The sequence below is a fragment of the Eleutherodactylus coqui genome, chromosome 5, assembly GCF_035609145.1.
Source record: "Eleutherodactylus coqui strain aEleCoq1 chromosome 5, aEleCoq1.hap1, whole genome shotgun sequence".
NCBI classification, from domain to species: domain Eukaryota; kingdom Metazoa; phylum Chordata; class Amphibia; order Anura; family Eleutherodactylidae; genus Eleutherodactylus; species Eleutherodactylus coqui.
In genome coordinates this window covers 93,952,950-93,974,728 of record NC_089841.1, presented here as the reverse complement: position 1 = coordinate 93,974,728, position 21,779 = coordinate 93,952,950, and the positions used below count along the sequence as shown (strand labels likewise).

The 21,779-nt window shown below is 46.8% G+C and overlaps 1 protein-coding gene across 1 annotated transcript in view; it reads right to left on the bottom strand.

Moving 5' to 3' along the window:
- Window positions 1–21,779, bottom strand: part of ANKRD31 (ankyrin repeat domain 31) — a 107,274-nt gene that overhangs the window by 29,616 nt on the left and 55,879 nt on the right. The gene's annotated exons all lie outside the window — the stretch shown is intronic.

Genomic DNA, 21,779 nt, shown 5'->3' with positions numbered 1-21,779 from the left:
CAGGTGAGGTCGCTGTCCCAGGCGGTGCTCTCGGGACTTATCAGCCGGCAGGGAAACTTTCGCTGGTAAATCTTCTAAATCCCCGCCTCCAGCAAGAAATTGCTCTAATTGGCTGAGCCAATCAGAGCCAGCGCTGAATGCGTTCCAATCCCAGCCATTCAACCAGCCATCACAGCCATCCGACTCAGCCAATCACAGCAATCTACTGGCTTCACAAGGTCCCGACAGCAGCTTTCCCTACTAGGAGAGTACTGATTTTTTTCAGCGCTGTGCTGAAAACGCAGCCAAAAGGCTGGCATAACGGATGCCAGCGCTGCTATAACCGGGTGTTTCTGCAAATGCCTGTGTGAGGGAGGCCTTAGGAGGATTTGGGACCAGTGGATGCATGAGGGCTTTCACATAAGACACTGGGCGTGGGAAACCCTCAACAGACCACCAGTAGAGAGGATTGTCTGATAAGCACCAGCAGCTCCAACTGTTTAGTGCCATCCAGAGACAGATGACACCATCTCTACAGGCACCGGTGTCTTTTGTAACCATTTCCAGGTGTTTGGCTGAAGGACATTTGGTCTCACAACACCCATTACATGTACTGCCTTTGACACCCACCGTCACCTCCATTTAGTAATGCTGTGAACGATGAAACTGCACTCCTGCGGAGAGGATCCGGGTTGTCTTCAGTGACAAAACCAGGTTTAGTGCTGCTGTGCTCTTGCCTGAAAAACTAGGGGTGAGCGCCTCAATTCTGTTTTTGCTGTGAAGCGGCACATTGCTGGTGTGATGGTCTGTCGGGCCCATCACATATGACAGTCATCCTTAGTAGTGGTACAGGGGACAATGACAGCTCAGCAATATGTTCAGGACATCCTGCAGCCACATGTGTTCTTGTCATGGCAGGCCTTCCAAGAGGCATTTTCCAGCAAGGATGTCACAGGAATGCCTCCAAAACTTTGCCACACATTCGTGGCCTGTCCGGATGCCAGATCTATCACGAATAGAACATGTATGACACCATATGAGATGCCAACTTCCTCAGCCTACGAGTTTGCATAATCTGGAGGCTCTGTTACAGCGTATGTGGACCGACTTGCCGCAGGATACCAAACTGAACCTGAATACCGCCATGCCCAACCATATTGTATGTTGCAACCAAGCAAAAGGTGGCCAACATGGTACTAGAGCCTCCCATCATGGGGACGGTTTTCCGCAATAAATTATCCTTTTGCTCTGATATTGTAACCACTTATATCAACATTACAATCACATATAGAAAGTTTAATTTGATTCTGACAACTCTTTCTAGGTGCCTGTTTTTTTGACAATGTATATATATTTATAAAGTGGATATTAAAGGTTTATACACTCGTGTTAAAATTTCATGATTTTGTCATATTACAAAATCCAATAAAGATGAATCATTTCAGATTTATTTGCACCTTCATTGTGACTCATTATCTTTACAATTCCATTGAAAAACAACTGAAATCTAATACTTTGTTGATGTACTCTTTGACTTTATTGGTAGCATTCTGTCTTTTTGAGTAGGTGTTAAACAGCAGGGCACATCTTGACTCTTTCTTGCAAAAGCACTTCAAATCTGTCAAATTGCGAGGACATCTCTTGTGTACTGCCCTTTCAGGTCAACCCACATTTTCAATGAGATTCATGTCTGGTCTCTCTCTGGCTAGGCCATGCTAAAACTTTGATCTTCTGGTGAAAGCATGCTTTTGTTGATTTGGAGGTATGCTTTGGATCGTTGTCGTGGTAGGAAGTGAAATTCTTCTTCATCTTCAACTGTTTAGCAGAGGCCTGAAGGTTTTGTGCCAAAATTGACTGATATTTAAAACGGTTCATAATTCCCTCCACCTTTAAGGGTTTCTATCATTAGAAAAAAAAGAAAAATCAATACTTACCTATTCCTCCCCAGACAGTCTTCTACCGCATCTTCTCCTGGCTCCTGCAGTTCCCCCGAGTCACATCACCTCCAGCTGGCCGGATTCTCTTCTTTCTGTTATGTAGCGTCCATTCTCTGCATTCTCCTTCCTGCAGGTCAGTGTAGGTTATGTCACAAGGTATGTAACGTTCACTGCCTAGCAGAAAATGCCGCGCTATTGCCGAGATTGCGCATGCGTGCTTTCTCGCCGCGCACGTCCATATACTATTGCAAAGAGACAGTGTGCATGCGCAGTCTCAGCAAGAGCTCGGCATTCCCTGCTAGGCAGTGAACGCTACGTCACTAGTGAGCTAGCGTACATTGCCCTGCAAAAAGGAGACTGCCAAGAATGGACGCTTCGTCACCAGAAGAAAATGATCCAGCTGGCTGGAGGTGACGTGACATGGGGGGCCTGCAGGAGCCAGGGGAAGATCGTTGAGGAGAAGATGCGGTAAGAAGATTCCCTGGGGAGGAAAAGGTAAGAAATTTTTTTTTCTCTAATGACAGAACCCCTTTAACTAAAACCCCAGTTCCAGAAGCAGAAAAACAGCCATAGAGCTGCCTCCAGCACGATTCACTGTTGGTATGGCATTCTTTGGTGATGCGCAGCATTGGCATTATACCAAACAAACCTTTTAAAATTATGTACAAAACGTTCTACCTTGCTCTTATCAGATCAGAACACGTTCTCACACATACTTTTGCAGACTTGATGTAGGTCTTGGAAAAACATAGCAGGGCATGGTTGTTTTCATTTGGTAGGAAAGGCTTCTGTTTTGCCACCCACCCAACAGCCCAGACATAAGATGGATACAGGAGATGGTTGTTACATGCACTACACAACCAGTGCTAGCCAGAAATTCCTTACGTAAAAGGAGCTTCTGTTGCTGCAGGCCTTTTGGGAAACAAGTGTGTGTCCAATTGCAAAGAGCTGGTGGATGAGATGCTCATGTGCTACCACAAAATTGGGGTTTACATGTCTCTGAAAATTCACTTTCTTCATGTCCACCTCCCAGAAAACAGTGGAGCCGTCAGTGATGGACATGGTGAGAGATGAAGTAATGAGAAAAGGTATGAAGGGAAATGGAGCCCGGTAATGGAGCCACTGCTGGACAATCAAGAGAGACGCTCCAGAGATACAATACAAACGGAAGGCAAATAGAAAGCGCTGAAACGGGAGATTTCAATAAATGTTATTTAGTTATTTATTATGTACTTTGGCCCATGCAATGATAGTTTGTCATAAAAATTCCAAATAAATTTCACCTTGTAACCATGAATTGTGTATTTTATTAATTTCATTGTTCCACATCTCCAAATGTTAAATATTAGAGCTAATGTTTTAGCGATATGGTAATATTCTATTACCTGATGGTCATAGAAATGTAAATAACCTCATTTGATTGCATATACAAAGACCATGAAAATGTGGTGAACAGTGTTTTGGGGGATGTCCAGTTCTTGACAATGTCACGGTTTCGCCAAATTTAATCCACTTCTTGATGACAGTCTTTACTGTGTTCCATGGTATATGTGGTGCCATGGAAATATTTTGGTACCCTTCTCATGACGGATATCATTCAACCATCAGATCCCTTTTATGTGTTGTAAGCTCTTTACAGACCATGGCTTTTACTGAAAAATGAAACTAATAAAATGTCAGGAAAATCCTACTACGGTAAAACAGCTGAACTTTATATGTTGTAAATCAGAATCGTTGTGAATAAATGGCAGATTCAATTGGATTGGCTAATTATGAGCACAACCATATCCAGAAGTATAAGATGGTGTTCATATGTATATTTTAATTTTTTTTCCCAGCACCTCATGAATGTATTTACCATCCCACCCATTGATATTTTTAGGGTTTGTTGCATTACAACCTGGAATTAAAATTGACTTTTTGTAATGGACTTAACAAAATATTCCAAATTTTAGCAGGGGAATAAAAAAAAAGACTTTGTTAAAAAAAAAGAAGAAATAAAAACAGAGTTGTGAATGCCTATGTATTTACCCACTAAGAATGCCCTAGATATGGTCTGGTTCAACAAATTTCAGAAGCCACGTAATTAATTGAATACAGTCCTCTTTGTAATCAAAGTGTCACATGATCTGTCACACGTCGTCAGTATATGGACATCTATTCTGAAAGGTCCCGTAAGTCTGCAGCACATAGCAAGTAACATGGACACTAAGGTACTCTTCAAACAGGTAAGAGGCAAAGTTGTGGAGATGTATAGATCAGGGTTGAGTTACTTAAAAATATCCCAAGCTTTGAACATCCTACAGAGCGCAATTACATGCATTATAACACAATGTAAAGAATATGGCATAACTACAAACCTGACATCATAAGGCCACCCACCGAAACTCACAGAGCCAGCAAGAAGGGAGTTAATTAGAGACTCCGCTCATGGAAGAATGTTCTTTGGTTAGATGAGAATAAGATTGAACTTTTTTTTAAATATTCTTTTTTTTTCGGGTGGTGGGGCTGACCTAAAGCACATGGAGAAAGCTGCATATTCACTAGTTACACTGCCATGAGTTAAAAATCAGCTCTCCACGGCATCCTTTGCGGGTCACTGGTGACAGAATTGGTTCACATATCTCTTCTAGTGCTCCTGCATCATGGGGAAAGATGAACTCTGCAAGAGTCACAGAGTTCTTATCTTCCACAAGGTCCCCAAATGGAGTCAGCAGCACGCTCACTGAATCAGAGGGTAGTAGTATTGCAGCTCCACAAGTGTCCTCACCTGCTTCATCACCTGATCCTTCACAAGAAAGCTCCGGTAATCTACCCCTTACTTGAACTCACAGTGCAAAAAGGAGGACCAAACCTGCTAGACATGTAAGTGTTGCAGCTAACTCTGAAATGGTGACTGCACATGTTGTATCTGATCAGCAACACATTATTCAGCAGAACTTGCTTCAGTGTGATCACTCTGTCCTTCTTCCTCAAACCAGTGTCTGAGGATTGTTGCTGGAGTTAAGAGCATCACTCCAGAATGACATTAACGCTGCTTTTAAAAACATAGAAGCAGAGTTTACAGCACTGGGAGACCATCCTACTCAGATTAAATCTAAAATGACAGGATTCTCAACAACTCATGAAAAGTTAGTGGATATAAACAATGTCCTACAGGAGGAGTTAGGAGCACTGAAATTAAACAAAACAGTGCTACATAGTGCAGAGCGACCAACATGAACACAGGAAAAGCGTAGATAAATATAAAGAATGGTACCCCCACCGGTTGTGCAGCAGCACATGTGTAAGCACAGGGCACAACAGTAGCAGCCAGTGATCACACTGATCATCTGAAGTAGCAGATTTGGAAGATTGGTCTCGCTGTAACAATGTGCAATTCTGCTATCGCTGTGTAGCTGGAAGAGTCAGAGCAGAGCAGCTTGCAGAATATGACCGCCTGCACGCGACCGGGTCGGACTCCGCATGCGGGATCCCACAATGGAGTGTGAACTAGTGACCCCCGACACACATGCGCACTACAGAATAGGCCGTGCCTTTGCTAGGTGATGACATGGATCCCGTGACCTTTCCGTAATGAAGGAAGCCGTCCGTGTGATTTCTTCTTCGTGAGGGGAAAATCGCAATCGTTTCCGCTTGTGGACATGAAAATCGTGGATTGCCTTAGCATGCTATGGGCTGTATTTGCTGCGGAATCCGTAGGCTCACGCATGCTCCAGGTTCCACAATGCAAGTCTGCCTGTGTGCAGGCGGCCTATCTTAAATATTTCTTTGTTGCGCTCCTTCCAGATAATTAGAGATGAGCGAGCGTACTCGGAAAAGCACTACTCGCTCGAGTAATGTGCTTTATCCGAGTATCGCTGTGCTCATCCCTGAGGATTCAAGTGCCGCTGCGGCTGACAGGTAAGTCGCAGCGGCGAGCAGGGGAGAGCGGGCGGGAGAGAGGGAGAGAAAGATCTCCCCTCCGTTCCTCCCCGCTCTCCCCTGCAGCTCCCCGCTCCGTGCCGGCACCCGAATCTTTAGACCCGAGCACAGCGATACTCGGATAAAGCAAATTACTCGAGCGAGTAGTGCTTTTCCGAGTACGCTCGCTCATCTCTACAGATAATCTCAAATTGATCTGTTAATAGACAAAGTGCACAGGATACCAAAACCTAAATCTCTGCCTACATCAACTCCAAGACAGGTCATTGCCCGTTTACATTTCCACCATTTTAAAGATAAACTACTGCTAGTGGCTAGGATTCTACAAAACCTTCCAGACAAAGACATTTTTATGTTTACCGATCTATCTGCGGCCACTCTGACAAATGTCATAAATTTGCTACTGCCATGAAAATTCTGCATGCCAACAATATCCCCTACAGATGTGCATTTCCTGTGAAATTAGTGGTAACAAGAGAGGGGACAAGAACAGTTTTCACTCTCCTACCAAGCTGGAAGAACTTCTTCAGGACTGGGGACTCCCTGCTCTCCCAAATTTAGAGGAAAGCAAGCTATGAGACTGGAAGATGAATGGGTGACAAAATCAACCCCTTAAAGATGAAAATGATATAATTCAGTGGCCATACACCTTCTCCCATGCAGGGTTGAAGAGCATTAGAGATGAGCGAGCACCAAAATGCTCGGGTGCTCGTTATTCGGAACGAACTTTTCGCGATGCTCGAGGGTTCGTTTCGAGTAACGAACCCCATTGAAGTCAATGGGCGAGGCGAGCATTTTTGTATTTCGCCGATGCTCGCTAAGGTTTCCTTGTGTGAAAATCTGGGCAATTCAAGAAAGTGATGGGAACGACACAGCAACGGATAGGGCAGGCGAGGGGCTACATGTTGGGCTGCATCTCAAGTTCACAGGTCCCACTATTAAGCCACAATAGCGGCAAGAGTGGGGCCCCCCCCTCCCAAAAACTTTTACTTCTGAAAAGCCCTCATTAGCATGGCATACCTTAGCTAAGCACCACACTACCTCCAACAAAGCACAATCACTGCCTGCATGACACTCCACTGCCACTTCTCCTGGGTTACATGCTGCCCAACCGCCCCCCCCCTCCCCCCCACAGCGCACACCAAAGTGTCCCTGCGCAGCCTTCAGCTGCCCTAATGCCTCACCACCCTCATGTCTATTTAGAAGTGCGTCTGCCATGAGGAGGAACCGCAGGCACACACTGCAGAGGTTGGCACGGCTAGGCAGCGACCCTCTTTAAAAGGGGCGGGGCGATAGCCCACAATGCTGTACAGAAGCAATGAGAAATAGAATCCTGTGCCACCGCCATCAGGATCTGCACACGTGGGCATAGCAATGGGGAACCTATGTGTCACACACTATTCATTCTGTCAAGGTGTCTCTGCATGCCCCAGTCAGACCGGGCTTTTTAATTCATAGACACAGGCAGGTACAACTCCCTATTGTGAAGTCCCTGTCGACCGACAGCATGGGTGGCTTCCTGGAACCCACCGGCGGTACATAAAAGTATCCCATTGCAGTGCCCAACACAGCTGAGGTAGTAATGTCGTGCTTAATGCAGGTGGACTTCGGCCCACACTGCATGCCCCAGTCAGACTGGGGTTCTTTACAAGTGGACACAGATGCATTTATAATTCCCTGTGGACCCACAGCAGGGGTGGGTGCCAGGAAGCCAACCGCGGTACATAGAAATATCCCATTGCATTGCCCAACACAGCTGAGGTAGTAATGTCGTGCTTAATGCAGGTAGGCTTCGGCCCACACTGCATGCCCCAGTCAGACTGGGGTTCTTTTCAAGTGTACCGATGTAGTAAAAACTCCGTGTGCACCTACAGCATGGGTGGGTGCCAGGAAGCCACCTGCGGTACATAGAAATATCCCATTGCATTGCCCAACACAGCTGAGGTAGTAATGTCGTGCTTAATGCAGGTGGGCTAAAAATTTATTTGATTACAGTGTAGGCGAGGGCTCACAAAAATTGCTGTATCAACAGTACTAATGTACCTGAAAAAAATTGGCCATGGCCAGCCAAGAGGGCAGGTGAAACCCATTAATCGCTTTGGTTAATGTGGCTTAAGTGGTAACTAGGCCTGGAGGCAGCCCAGTTTAACGAAAAATTGGTTCAAGTTAAAGTTCCAACGCTTTTCAGAGCATTGAAACATCTAAAAATTGTTTAGAAAAATTATCAGTGAGCCTTGTGGCCCTAAGAAAAATTGCCCGTTCAGCGTGATTACATGAGGTTTCAGGAGGAGGAGCAGGAGGAGGAGGAGGAGGAATATTAGACACAGATTGATGAAGCAGAAATGTCCCCGTTTTGGATGGTGAGAGAGAACGTAGCTTCCATCCGCGGGTGCAGCCTACGTATTGCTTACGTATCGCTGCTGTCCGCTGGTGGAGAAGAGAAGTCTGGGGAAATCCAGCCTTTGTTCATCTTGATGAGTGTAAGCCTGTCGGCACTGTCGGTTGACAGGCGGGTACGCTTATCTGTGATGATTCCCCCAGCCGCACTAAACACCCTCTCCGACAAGACGCTAGCCGCAGGACAAGCAAGCACCTCCAGGGCATACAGCGCTAGTTCAGGCCACGTGTCCAGCTTCGACACCCAGTAGTTGTAGGGGGCAGAGGCGTCACCGAGGATGGTCGTGCGATCCGCTACGTACTCCCTCACCATCCTTTTACAGTGCTCCCGCCGACTCAGCCTTGACTGGGGAGCGGTGACACAGTCTTGCTGGGGAGCCATAAAGCTGGCCAGGCCCTTAAAGACTGTTGCACTGTCTGGGCTGTACATGCTGCTCGATCTACGCACCTCCCCTGCTACATGGCCCTCGGAACTGCGCCTTCTGCCACTAGCGCTGTCGGATGGGAATTTTACCATCAGCTTGTCCGCCAGGGTCCTGTGGTATAGCAACACTCTCGAACCCCTTTCCTCTTCGGGAATGAGACTGGGAAGGTTCTCCTTATAGCGTGGGTCGAGCAGTGTGTACACCCAGTAATCCGTAGTGGCCAGAATGCGTTGAATGCGAGGGTCACGAGAAAGGCATCCTAACATGAAGTCAGCCATGTGTGCCAGGGTACCTGTACGCAACACATGGCTGTCCGCACTAGGAAGATCACTTTCAGGATCCTCCTCCTCCTCCTCCTCAGGCCATACACGCTGAAATGATGACAGGCAACCAGCATGGGTACCGTCAGCAGTGGGCCAAGCTGTCTCTTCCCCCTCCTCCTCATCCTCCTCCTCCTGAACGCGCTGAGATATAGACAGGAGGGTGCTCTGACTATCCAGCGACATACTGTCTTCCCCCGGCTCTGTTTCCGAGCGCAAAGCGGCTGCCTTTATGGTTTGCAGGGAACTTCTCAAGATGCATAGCAGAGGAATGGTGACGCTAATGATTGCAGCATCGCCGCTCACCACCTGGGTAGACTGATCAAAGTTTCGAAGGACCTGGCAGATGTCTGCCAACCAGGCCCACTCTTCTGAAAAGAATTGAGGAGGCTGACTCCCACTGCACCGCCCATGTTGGAGTTGGTATTCCACTATAGCTCTACGCTGCTCATAGAGCCTAGCCAACATGTGGAGCGTAGAGTTCCACCGTGTGGGCACGTCGCACAGCAGTCGGTGCACTGGCAGATTAAAGCGATGTTGCAAGGTGCGCAGGGTGGCAGCGTCCTTGTGGGACTTGCGGAAATGTGCGCAGAGCTGGCGCACCTTTACGAGCAGGTCTGACAAGCGTGGGTAGCTTTTCAGAAAGCGCTGAACCACCAAATTAAAGACGTGGGCCAGGCATGGCACGTGCGTGAGGCTGCCGAGCTGCAGAGCCGCCACCAGGTTACGCCCGTTGTCACACACAACCATGCCCGGTTGGAGGCTCAGCGGCGCAAGCCAACGGTCCGTCTGCTCTGTCAGACCCTGCAGCAGTTCGTGGGCCGTGTGCCTCCTATCTCCTAAGCTGAGTAGTTTCAGCACGGCCTGCTGACGCTTGCCCACCGCTGTGCTGCCACGCCGCGCGACACCGACTGCTGGCGACGTCCTGCTGCTGCTGACACATCTAGATTGCGAGACAGAGGTGGAGGAGGAGGAGGAGGAGGGTGCTTTAGTGGAAGAAGCATACACCGCCGCAGATACCACCACTGAGCTGGGGCCCGCAATTCTGGGGGTGGGTAGGACGTGAGAGGTCCCAGGCTCTGACTCTGTCCCAGCCTCCACTAAATTCACCCAATGTGCCGTCAGGGAGATGTAGTGGCCCTGCCCGCCTGTGCTTGTCCACGTGTCCGTAGTTAAGTGGACCTTGCCACTAACCGCATTGGTGAGGGCGCGTACAATGTTGCGGGAGACGTGGTCGTGCAGGGCTGGGACGGCACATCGGGAAAAGTAGTGGCGACTGGGAACTGAGTAGCGCGGGGCCGCCGCCGCCATCATAGCTTTGAAGGACTCCGTTTCCACAACCCTATACGGCAGCATCTCAAGGCTGATAAATTTGGCTATGTGGACGGTTAACGATTGAGCGTGCGGGTGCGTGGTGGCGTACTTGCGCTTGCGCTCCAACACTTGCGCTAGCGACGGCTGGACTGTGCGGTGCGAGACATTGGTGGATGGGGCCGAGGACAGCGGAGATGAGGGTGTGGGTGCAGGCCATGAGACGGTTGTGCCTGTGTCCTGAGAGGGAGGTTGTATCTCAGTGGCAGGTTGGGGCACAGGGGGAGAGGCAGCGGTGCAAACTGGAGGCGGTGAACGGCCTTCGTCCCACCTTGTGGGGTGCTTGGCCATCATATGTCTGCGCATGCTGGTGGTGGTGAGGCTGTTGGTGGTGGCTCCCCGGCTGATCTTGGCGCGACAAAGGTTGCACACCACTGTTCGTCGGTCGTCAGGCGTCTCTGTGAAAAACTGCCAGACCTTAGAGCACCTCGGCCTCTGCAGGGTGTGCTTTGGGAAACACTTGGTGGATTATTCGGTCTGGCCCTGCCTCTACCCCTGGCCACCGCACTGCCTCTTGCAACCTGCCCTGCTGATGCCCTTGCCTCCCCCTCTGAAGACCTGTCCTGAGTAGGCGTTGCACACCAGGTGGGGTCAGTCACCTTATCGTCCTGCTGCTCTTCCTCCGAATCCTCTGTGCGCTGCTCCCTTGGACTTACTGCCCTTACTACTACCTCACTGCAAGACAACTGTGTCTCATCGTCATCGTCCTCCTCACCCACAGAAAGTTCTTGAGACAGTTGGCGGAAGTCCCCAGCCTCTTCCCCCGGACCCCGGGAACTTTCGAATGGTTGGGCATCAGTGACGATAAACTCCTCTGGTGGGAGAGGAACCGCTGCTGCCCAATCTAAGCAGGGGCCCGAGAACAGTTCCTGGGAGTGTTCCCGCTCCTGAGCAGGTGTCATTGTAGTGGAGTGAGGAGGCTGGGAGGAAGGAGGAGCAGCAGACAGAGGATTCGGATTTGCAGCACTGGACGGCGCAGAACTGTGGGTGGATGATAGCTTGCTCGAAGCACTTTCTGCCATCCAGGACAGGACCTGCTCACACTGCTCATTTTCTAATAAAGGTCTCCCGCGTGGACCCATTAATTGGGCGATGAATGTGGGGACGCCAGAAACGTGCCTCTCTCCTAATCGCGCAGCAGTCGGCTGCGACACACCTGGATCAGGAGCTCGGCCTGTGCCCACACCCTCACTTGGCCCTCCGCGTCCTCGGCCACGTCCACGTCCTCTAGGCTTACCCCTACCCCTCAGCATGCTGTATTACCAGTGATTTGATTTCCCAGGCAGGAAATAAATTGGCACAAGCCTGCAGGCCAAATATAATGTTTTCGCTTTTTTGCAAAGGGAAGACCCCACTGCGTGTATTCAATGAAAAACAAGAAGTTTAATATCTGTGGTGTGGCCCTCAAAAAGTGTCACACAAGTATAGTGTGGCAGAGTTATTAACTCTAGCAGAGCAGGTATTTGCCAGTCAGGAAAGACAATGGCGCTAGGCTGCAGTAAAGCGTAGCTGGTTGCGTCTGATTTTTGTACGTTGTACACGCAGCACACACGTACACGCAGACCTTAGGACTGACACAGGCAGGCCAAATATAATTTCTTTTCCTTTTTAGCTTAGGGAAGACCCCACTGCGTATATTCAATGAACAAGAAGTTTAATATCTGTGGTGTGGCCCTCAAAAAGTGTCACACAAGTATAGTGTAGCAGAGTTATTAACTCTAGCAGAGCAGGTATTTGCCAGTCAGGAAAGACAATGGCGCTAGGCTGCAGTAAAGCGTAGCTGGTTGCGTCTGATTTTTGTACGTTGGACACGCAGCACACACGTACACGCAGACCTTAGGACTGACACAGGCAGGCAAAATATAATTTCTTTTCCTTTTTAACTTAGGGAAGACCCCACTGCGAATATTCAATGAACAAGAAGTTTAATATCTGTGGTGTGGCCCTCAAAAAGCATCACACAAGTATAGTGTAGCAGAGTTATTAACTCTAGCAGAGCAGGTATTTGCCAGTCAGGAAAGACAATGGCGCTAGGCTGCAGTAAAGCGTAGCTGGTTGCGTCTGATTTTTGTACGTTGGACACGCAGCACACACGTACACGCAGACCTTAGGACTGACACAGGCAGGCAAAATATAATTTCTTTTCCTTTTTAACTTAGGGAAGCACCCACTGCGTATATTCAATGAACAAGAAGTTTAATATCTGTGGTGTGGCCCTCAAAAAGTATCACACAAGTATAGTGTAGCAGAGTTATTAACTCTAGCAGAGCAGGTATTTGCCAGTCAGGATACACAATGGCGCTAGGCTGCAGTAAAGCGTAGCTGGTTGCGTCTGATTTTTGTACGTTGGACACGCAGCACACACGTACACGCAGACCTTAGGACTGACACAGGCAGGCAAAATATAATTTCTTTTCCTTTTTAACTTAGGGAAGACCCCACTGCGTATATTCAATGAACAAGAAGTTTAATATCTGTGGTGTGGCCCTCAAAAAGCGTCACACAAGTATAGTGTAGCAGAGTTATTAACTCTAGCAGAGCAGGTATTTGCCAGTCAGGAAAGACAATGGCTCTAGGCTGCAGTAAAGCGTAGCTGGTTGCGTCTGATTTTTGTACGTTGTACACGCAGCACACACGTACACGCAGACCTTAGGACTGACACAGGCAGGCCAAATATAATTTCTTTTCCTTTTTAGCTTAGGGAAGCACCCACTGCGTATATTCAATGAACAAGAAGTTTAATATCTGTGGTGTGGCCCTCAAAAAGTATCACACAAGTATAGTGTAGCAGAGTTATTAACTCTAGCAGAGCAGGTATTTGCCAGTCAGGATACACAATGGCGCTAGGCTGCAGTAAAGCGTAGCTGGTTGCGTCTGATTTTTGTACGTTGTACACGCAAAGGGAAGACCCCACTGCGTGTATTCAATGAATAATGTATGTCTTCTGGCCCTGCCTACACAATTCTATCCCTGTAGTATTAATGCCGGGTGCAATGCTCTGCACAGCCGGTTTTGAGAAGAAAAAAAAATATGCAACACTGCTAACAGCAGCCTGGACAGTACTGCACACGGATAGAAGTGGCCCTAGAAAGGACCGTTGGGGTTCTTGAAGCCTACACTAACTCCTAACACTCTCCCTGCCTAACCCCCACTTCTGTCCCTATTGCTGGGCGCAATGCTCTGCAGATCCAATTTTGGACAAAAAAAAATTTAAAAATACCGTGCTAACACAGTACTGCACACTAGTAGATGTGGCCCTGAGAAGGGCCGTTGGGGTTCTTGAAGCCTACACTGACTCCTAACGCTCTCCCTACAGCAGCACCAGCAGCAGCACTTTCCCTCAGCTAAGTCACAAGGCATGTGTGGCGAGCCGCGGGAGGGGCCGATTTTTATACTCGGGTGACATCTGATCGCCCCAGCCACTCACAGCAGGGGGGTGGTATAGGGCTTGAACGTCACAGGGGGAAGTTGTAATGCCTTCCCTGTCTTTCAATTGGCCAGAAAAGCGCGCTAACGTCTCAGAGAGGAAACTGAAAGTAACCAGAACACCGCGTGGTGCTCGTTACGAGTAACGAGCATCCCGAACACCCTAATATTCGCACGAATATCAAGCTCGGACGAGTACGTTCGCTCATCTCTAAAGAGCATGCATAACTATTTCTTACTTTACAACATTATTTATTGTGGTTACATTTTGGTTACCTTTTTTTATATTTCTTTTGAATAACCTTACCAGGATGCCCTACATACCATGTGCATCGTAGCCCAAGAGTAGCATACACACACATTTTGTTTAGATGTTCTTAGCTTCTAAGGCTGGGTTCACACAGGGCAGATTTGCATCGGAAATTCCGTCTGGAATTTTTCTGCGGCAAATCCACCTGCAGCCGCTAATCCCGGTATTAGCTAGCCATGTGGATGAGATTTGTCAAAAAATCTCGTCCACACGGGACGGCCAATCTGTCGTGGCAAAGCCAGCGCTGCAGCGCGGATTCCCCGGTCGCAGCTTGTCAATTATTTTTTTTCCGTTGCGGCCGTGCTCTCCTCTATGGAAGTGCCAGTCACAATGGAAAAGCATGCGGCCAAACCGCTCCAAAACCCGCTGCTATGTGCCACGGGTTTTGAAGCAGCACTTTCACAGCGGAAATCTCGCGTTTTTTCGTTGCGGCCAAACCGAGAGATTTCCGGCGGGATTATGCCGTGTGAGAACCCAGCATAATCTCCCTTTGAATTATTACTAAAGGGTCTTTGCATACTCAAATATATGTCTGATGTTAATTTGTGTTACTAGCAGTTTTTGAACTGTGCTTGCAATTTACTAGGTTTCTACAGAAGATTCTATACCCACATATGCTAGCTAGTCACAAGGTGTTTCCTTGCATTTACATTAACTCTAGAAATGGTCTTCCACATAATCTCTCTTTATGTTTACTCTAATCATGGAGCCCTTAGCGAAATGGATAGGGAATGCAGAAGGTGTATCTGGAATTACAATAGGGGAAAGAGAATAACTCTGGGAGTTTCTGCCTCTAAATCTCCTTATATTACTATTGAAGCTGGGGGTCACAGCATAAAAATGCATAATAATTTCCAAATCTATTATCCCCTTCCAGATATCTTAATTACTAACTGGATTATTGCAAGGATAATGTCAGTCTCAGATATATGGGAAGGTAATCACCTAATTAGAGATGAACGAACCTACTCGGCCACGCCCCTTTTTCGCCCGAGCGCTGCGATTTTCGAGTACTTCCGTACTCGGGTGAAAAGATTTGGGGGGCGCCGTGGGTGAGTGGGGGGTTGCAGCGGGGAGTGGGGGGGAGAGGGAGAAAGAGAGAGCTCCCCCTGTTCCCCGCTGCTACCCCCGCTCCACCACGCCTCCCCCGAATCTTTTCACCCGAGAACGGAAGTACTCAAAAATCGCGGTGCTCGATCGAGTAATTACTCGAAACGAGTATATTCGCTCATCTCTACACCTAATGTTCTTTAAAGGGGTTGTCCCGCGCCGGAACGTTTTTTGTTTTTTTTTACCCCCCCCCCCCCGTTCGGCGTGAGACAACCCCGATGCAGGGGTTAAAAAAACACACCGGGTAGTACTTACCCGAATCCCGGCGGTCCGGCGTCTTCATACTCACCTGCTGAAGATGGCCGCCGGGATCCTCTCTCTCTGTGGACCGCAGGGCTTCTGTGCGGTTCATTGCCGATTCCAGCCTCCTGATTGGCTGGAATCGGCACGTGACAGGGCGGAGCTACACGGAGCCGGCATTCTGCACGAGCGGCCCCATTGAAGACAGCAGAAGACCCGGACTGCGCAAGCGCGGCTAATTTGGCCATTAGAGGCCGAAAATTAGTCGGCACCATGGAGACGAGGACGCCAGCAACGGAGCAGGTAAGTATAAAACTTTTGATAACTTCTGTATGGCTCATAATTAATGCACAATGTACATTACAAAGTGCATTAATATGGCCATACAGAAGTGTATAGACCCACTTGCTGCCGCGGGACAACCCCTTTAATGACATTTCTGCTAAATTTACCACCCTTTATAGTAACACTTGCAGGTTGGAGAGTACATTATCAAATATACATGGAAACTATGCAAATATACTGTAATATACTTTATGTTAACATTACATAAACTTATTGAGTTTTTAGATGGAGCCTTGTTGGAGTGATTCCACATTTGCAAGCCACCTGCTATGTTTTGTTTTTTTTGCAATTTGAAAAAAGGCTCTTTTATATGTAAAATCAGCTGTACTTCTCTTTTGATGAGACTTTGTATCATTATTTAAAATTGTGACATTAGAACAATCCTTTCTTGCGCAATAAAATAATTTCTTGCGCAATAAAATAATTTCTTGTGCAATAAAAAAAAAAGAACTTTTTGACCGCCATGGGAAACTATAACCCAACAGTTCCCATCACCCCCAGAACACTGTTCCCAGAAGGAAGCACGGTGGTAGCAGCATCATCCTCTGGGGACTGGAAAACTGGCCAGGATTGAAGGAAAGATAGATGAGAGGAAATACAGGGCACTTCTTGAGGAAAATCTGTTTGTCTGCCAGAGATGTGAGACTGGGCTGTGAGATTCACCTTCAAGCAGGATAATGACCCTAAACCTACTGCTAAAGTAATGCCTGGTTTAGACACAATGATTCTCGCTCAAAAAACATCTTTTGAGCGATAATCCTTGTGTGCATTTACACGGCAAGATGATCGCTCAAAATTTACTCAAATGGCAGTTTGAGTGACAGTTTTGAGCGTTCACTTTGTATAAGTGTGTAAATGAAGAACTCATAGGGGGAGATGGACAGGGGAACCCCACGCTAGCCCTCTCCCATATCCCTACCTACTTGCCCCACTGGGCTAAGCCCCAGGGCGACAACTGGGCGACGGTCCCTGCGCTGCACTAGTGACAGGGACCCCACAGGAGGAGGGATTGGGATACAGGCAGATGAGCACAGCGTAGCTGACTGAAAGCACACAAGGAGGCAAACTAGAGAGTAGTCATGAACAAACCGGGTCAAACCAAAAGGCACGTGCAGAGTACAGGAGGGCAAACAGAAGCAGAGTCAAATACAAGGCCGAAGTCAAAACACATATAAGTCAGGTCAGAAGATGCGGGTGTAGGCAGATAAATCAAACCAAACACTGGCACAAGCGTCTGAGCCAGTCAGGTCTATATACAAAACTCTCCGCCCAGAGGGGTGGGGTGAAGTCACATGACACCAAGAGGGGATCATAAAGCCGCCTCCTGACGGTGGCGCGCAGCAGCCGAGCGCCGCACGTCCGACCAGCGGACAGACGCACAGGATGCGCTGCCGGCCGCCGCGACTGACCACCAGAGTGGGGGGAACGCCGAACAGAACTGCCAGGCCGGGCCCCCACAGCACCTGGACAAGCACCCCGCAACGACCGGACCCTGGCGCCCCCCCAGTGGTAACCGTATATCTAACACTATACAGCTGAGTGCTCCGAGTGGGGTATGCAGAACACAGCTGGAGCGCTGTCTTCTTCATACTCCAGCTGTGTTCTCTAAGCAGGATACCAACTGAAACAATAGTATCAGCGGTATCCCGCTGAGAACTCCATGCATGGCACTGATAAGGCTCACTGTTCTCTTTCAGCTTGCTGAAAGAGAACGATCAATGACTCATTAATTAAAACTCCACGATGTCTGTGCAGTTAGACCCAATGATTCTCGCACAAAAGTCGGCTTTGAGTGATTTTTGAGTGAGAATCGTTGGGTTTAAATGGGCCTTAACACTGAAGGGTCAAAAGGGGAGACATGGTAATGTTTTGGAATAGTTGAATCAAAGCTCAGACCTCAATCCCCTTGAAAATCTGTGGCATGACTTGAAGCCAACATAACCAATCTAACCTGAAGGAGTTGGATCAGTTTTGCTTGGAAGACTTGGCAGGAATACCAGTGTCCAGATGTGCTAAGCTAATAGAGACATATCCTATGTCTGCTGTTACATAGCGATTTAACAACGACCACCACCTCTCCGACATACCGCTGGGCAGAACGAGGGAGGGAAAAAAACAAATTAAACTAAATCATGCTAGAGGACATGGAAGGCCACCCACCCACTTTAATTGGTAAGCAAAAACTCCTGAAATCACTTTATCTATTCATACACACATGTATAAATAGACATAATTTTTACCAAAGTACCAGCTTAAAAAAGGTTACTGCATACCTTCGAAAACCTGCTCTTACCCTCCCTCATATATATATATATATATATATATATATATATATATATATATATATAATTATTTTTTTTGTCAGTTTTTTAATTAAATCTTGATCTGTACACCTTGTAAAATAAATGACTGGAAGGTACCCTCATACCCTTGGGGTGAATCTCCTATCTGCGAACTTGGATCCGGGGAAATTTAGTGGCATCCAAGTTCCCTCTGTGGAGTAAATTTTCAACTTTTTAATTATTCTCTCACTAAGCACAGAAAAATCAGCGCAGGAGTCATTTTCTAGTGATCTCTTATACTGCGTGGATTTTGAGGCGGCTGTAGGTCTGTGTAGTTAGCGGCTGTCAATTCTCAGTATTTTCAGCTCTTCCGACTTTGCATTTCCAAAACACTGAACAGTTGCCAGTAGCATTATCTAAAATATAAGTAGCTCTAGCACTAAATTCAATTTCGAAAACACAGAGTGGTTGACAGCTGAGTAACTGCCTGTAGCATTATCTAAAATATAACTGTAAATAAATATTAGGCAACTACTCGACTGCCAACCACTCAGTTTTGGAAATGCAAATTCATGTTACAGCTACGTTTACTTCATATAACACTATAGACAATTCCTCAACTAGCAACTGCTGCACAGTTTGAAACCTACCCTTACCATTCCAGAGATGGAAATCTACCACAGCGCATCTGCTTCCTTCTTTCCAGGAACAAAATTCAGTTTCATAATCCTAGCATTTAGACCGGGTGCAAGAGATTTAGGAACAAATCAAGGGAGTCTGAGCAGGGGTTACACTGATCTGTATCAGGGCGGCACCTGGTGAGGATGGGAAGGCAGCACCTTGTATACCTTATCACACGACAGATGGCTTCTTCTGATTTCACAGTGGGAGTTTGTCTTTGCAGTATAGAAAGTTAATACATACAGAACAGCAGCCAAAATCACTCTCATAAACTACACTGTTATCAGAGTGAGAAGTATGATGATCATGTGTGTAGTAGGCAGAGTTTAGCAAACATGAGGTGTGGATGGAGAATTGTGAATGCAGCTCTGGACTATAAAGCCGTTTTGAGACGCACAAATATGAACCCCATCCTTTTGAATGGGGTCATACACATGAGCGATGTTTTCCCGCATGGCGCAGCGATGGGATGCTATACAGGAAACAAATTGCAGCATGTTCTATCTGGCCATGTGACCTCCCACTGCAGCCCCATTGTTTTCAATAGAGCCAGCGGCAGGATTGCTGACCCCATTAAAAGCAATGGAAGAAACTCTGCAATCCTCTGCTGCGGCTATGACAGCTGCGTCGGAGGTTCCCTTCATCCCCGAAATGATGCAAGGCGGTTTTTTACATGAAAACGCCTTGCATCCACAGGGATTTTCACACGGTGAGAAGTGCGATATGGGGTGGGATTCACGGCGCCATATCATGCTCGCCCATGTGAATTTAACCTTATACAGACTGTAAATCAGGATCAGAACAAGACAAGTAATGCAATGTGTTTAAAAACGTATTAAACATTTAATTAGACATTAGGTACAGTATATAACAACTATAAAAAGGGAGTTCAAAGGTGGGCATACTCTTTAATTTTAATGCAGCATTGCCTCTTTGCATGAATGGTCTTGTTATGTGAACAGCTGAGACACACCTAAACCGTCTGGCCATATTCCAGAATATGCAAACCACACATATTCAGTATTTCCAACCTGCTCTATGTTTATTTGGGCTTATCCATCAATCAACACTCTGCATAAAACAGCCATTAACATCAAGGGTTATTTCAAGTGCAATAGCAGAATATTAACAATTAGTTAGGACTAATGGTTTTAATAACATACGCCGACAATTGTTAATGGCATTAGTAATACACACAATGCAAACACATTCACAATGGTATGTACACACATCCTTGACAAGTAAAAAAATCTCTCTTTATGTGAAGAGGTTAGATAATAGAGACACACTTAACTGAAGCTCCACATGATTAATGCAAATATGGCATTTTTGTAGTTTGTTTTCAATACTTTGTGTTTGTCGGGGGGTCAGAAAGCACTTAGCTGTTCTCTATCCTCCATTTATTTCAATGGAGAATCACTGCAAATGAGCTGCCATCTTTTCTCACTAAGAACAGGCACTGAGACTCCTTATTATTGAAGATTGATTGTGTGCAAAAGTGGATGCTACATCAATCAATTCAGTCTGCAGAAAAAAGAACACCTTCATCTGCTGGTTATTAAAACTTGTTACATTAAAGGGGTTGTCCCGCGCCGAAACGGGTTTTTTTTTTTTTTAACCCCCCCCCCCCCCCCCCCGTTCGGCGCGAGACAACCCCGATGCAGGGGTTAAAAAAACAACCCGCACAGCGCTTACCTGAATCCCGGCGGTCCGGCGTCTTCATACTTACCTGCTGAAGATGGCCGCCGGGATCCTCTGTCTCTGTGGACCGCAGGGCTTCTGTGCGGTCCATTGCCGATTCCAGCCTCCTGATTGGCTGGAATCGGCACGTGACGGGGCGGAGCTACACGGAGCCGGCATTCTACACGAGCGGCCCCATAGAAGACTGCAGAAGACCCGGACTGCGCAAGCGCGGCTAATTTGGCCATCGGAGGGCGAAAATTAGTCGGCTCCATGGGAACGAGGACGCCAGCAACGGAGCAGGTAAGTATAAAACTTTTTATAACTTCTGTATGGCTCATAATTAATGCACAATGTATATTACAAAGTGCATTATTATGGCCATACAGAAGTGTATAGACCCACTTGCTGCCGCGGGACAACCCCTTTAAGCCCCTAAGCTATCCAGCAGTGGAAACTATTTCTATGCTGTCAGGTGGCTCACAACTATACCGCTTAGGTAGTCATGCACAGTGGTCAGCTGAAGCCTGCTGAAGGACAGCGGAGCATATTACCGTATTTCCCTGAAAGTAAGACAGTGTCATATTAATTTTTGTTCAAAAAGGTTTAACTCTTTTACATGTATAGCTGCCTGGACACTATTTAAATTGACTTTTTTAATTAACTGTTAGCAGGGCTTAATTTTGGAGTAGGGCTTATATTTCAAGCATTTTCAAAAAGCCTGAAAAATCATTTTGCATCCTCAAAAATTCTGAAAAATCATGCTATGTCTTATTTTCATGGTATGTCTTATTTTCAGGGAAACAGGGTACCAGCGGGTTGTATTAATCTCCACAGTTTATGCTTCTAAAGTACAGTTAAAGTGGAACAAAAATGTTGAAAATTACCTTTTCATGCTCTTCCGGGTGGCTAGTGTTACATTTTCTTTTCCTCAAATGGCTTGCTACAAGAAAAGAGTGTTGGAAGTGATTTTTTCTCTGTTGCTTTCACATGCATATTAAACACCTTTCATGACCAAGGGTCACTGATGCTCCTGTGTCCAGTTCTGGTATCCCCACTTTCAAAAAATCATAACCTTTTTATTTTTCTGGTGACATATCTACATAAGGGCTTGTTCTTTTTGCAGGGTAAGGTGTATTTTTCAGTGGCACCATTTAACACATCATGTAAGGTATTGGAAGAATTTTATAAATTTCAAAGTGGTGCAAAATGGGAAGTAAGCATTTTGAGGGGTTTGTTGTTACGGCGTTCACTGTGGAGTAAAGTTGACGTGTTATATGTTTTTCGAGGGTCAGTAGAATTATGGCGATACCAAATTTCAATTATAGTTTTTATGTAGTACTACTTTAAAA